This window comes from Suncus etruscus, chromosome 14, assembly GCF_024139225.1.
Source record: "Suncus etruscus isolate mSunEtr1 chromosome 14, mSunEtr1.pri.cur, whole genome shotgun sequence".
Classification (NCBI taxonomy): Eukaryota; Metazoa; Chordata; class Mammalia; order Eulipotyphla; family Soricidae; genus Suncus; species Suncus etruscus.
In genome coordinates, this window is record NC_064861.1 from 47,771,320 (window position 1) to 47,773,299 (window position 1,980).

Below are 1,980 nucleotides of genomic sequence, written 5' to 3' on the forward strand. Positions count from 1 at the left end.
CAGCATGTGAGGGTGGGGTTGGAGATGAAGTCTCAGCCTCAACTCATTGATTGAGCTACTCCTGCACACGCTTTTCCTTTTGTTCAGGGAATCCATCCCAGAGTCTCCCACATTTCAGGCAGGTGTCCTATCACTGAACCACATCCACAGCCCTGACTCCTCTTAAATAATGGCAATTTTCAATTTCAAGACTTAAAAGATTCCAATAAGATAGAGTATTTCCAATTTTCATTCTTTTAAATTATGCTAACCTGTCTTAACATAATTTTTTATACTTGCCATGTACATCATGGGAGTAAATTCTTAGATTAAAATAATCTGAATTAAAATAAAAGGGGAGAGGGTAGAAAAAAATAAAAGTATATGCTATTCCATTAATCTATGTCCCTAATTCACTGGTTTTTTTCTGTTTTCTTTCTTTTTTTGGGGGAAAAGTACTCCCTAGTGACACTCAGGAGATCTGGGGAGCCCAAGAAGGGTGCTGCTTGAATCCTATGGTAAACAGAATTACCTACACTACCCCAAGGTGCACAAGAAGTCTTCGTGGCCTCAACATTGGCATTGCCTGAGCAAACAGTTCAATCCCTGGGCTATCATTTGGTCCTTCTTTTATTTTTGTTTTTGGGCCAAGGGTGATCTACATATTGTCTCTTTGTTTTTATTTTATTTTTTGCTGTTGAGCCACACCCAGCGATGCTCAGAAATCACTCTTGCAAGTGCTTGAGGGACCATTTGGGCTGCCAAGGATAGAATTTGGGTTAGTCACATATAAGGAAAGCACCCTTCCTTCTATACTATCTCTATGACCCAGCAACCCCCCTGTAAGCCATTGTATTTTCTAATCTAGTTATTCTAAATACCATGTGTAAGTGATAACACCCCGTGTTTATCATTCTTTTGGCTTACTTCATTTAACATGCTATTTTCCAGTACCCTCCATGTTGGCTGCAGTTACTAACACCTTTCATTTTCACTATGAATTAGGGCCCAGAGTAGGTTCCAGTATCCTTCCTTTCTCTCATTAGTGCTTTTCCCTCCATCAATTTCATCCTGTCGACATATCAAGTTCATAAACTTGGCTTTCTAGTGTACCTTTGACTGGTACTATCTTTAACTTCATTGCACTAAAGTGTAGGACTGTTTTTACAGAACAGAGCTATATTTTGCCCCATAAAATAATCAGAAAATCATTTTTTTACATAAATTAACCCGTTTATTATAGGCCAACAATGTTTCAGACGGGAGATCTAATGGTCTTTCAATTCCTTCAGTCTTCTGGTGGCAGATTTAACTGAGACAGCAGAAGTGGTATTGTAGGTCCAATACAAGCGCCACCTGCGACAGTTTTCATACAGGAACTGCAGTGCCAAATGCCCACAGCCCATCTCTTGATCGTGGTCTTGCTGCAGAAGTAGCATGTGTCCTTGGCATGCTGGCTGATCTCAATCTTCTTCACTATTTTCCGGAGGGAGGAGCCGTAATGCGACCCATATTTACTCACGATCCCCACCTTCTTTGTGCAGTTAGCCATCTTCCCTGAAAACACCGCAGGATACATACAGAGAGCTGAAAACCATTTTTTAAAATAAATTAGTTGTGACCAGTTTACATTTACTGGTCTTAGCCAGGTCTTGCTAACTTACTTTTACTGTTTATAGTCCCCATGTGCTTATTCTTTAGTTTGTTTTTACTCTGATTTTATGTTTTTAATTAGAGGGTTTTTTTTTTTTTGAGTAGTTTTAATTTTTTTCTTATTTGTTTTTGGGTCACACCCATTGGTGTGATTTTCAGGGAACCATGAGGTGCCAGGAATAAAACAAGGATTCCTACATTCACCCTCCAGCCCTTTAAGTACCTCCCAGGCCCTACCATTTGTGGGCTCTTTATTAGGCATATATTATCAGCTTTATCTAATTAAATATCTTTCTCAGCTATGATCTGTGTGGAATCAATACATTTATTCTACTTTCCCCTTTTCTC

General features: G+C 39.2%; 1 pseudogene; it reads right to left on the reverse strand.

The window, feature by feature from the left end:
• Positions 1-1,230: 1,230 nt before the first annotated feature.
• On the reverse strand, positions 1,231-1,531 carry LOC126027114 (60S ribosomal protein L37a-like; annotated as a pseudogene).
• Positions 1,532-1,980: the final 449 nt, after the last annotated feature.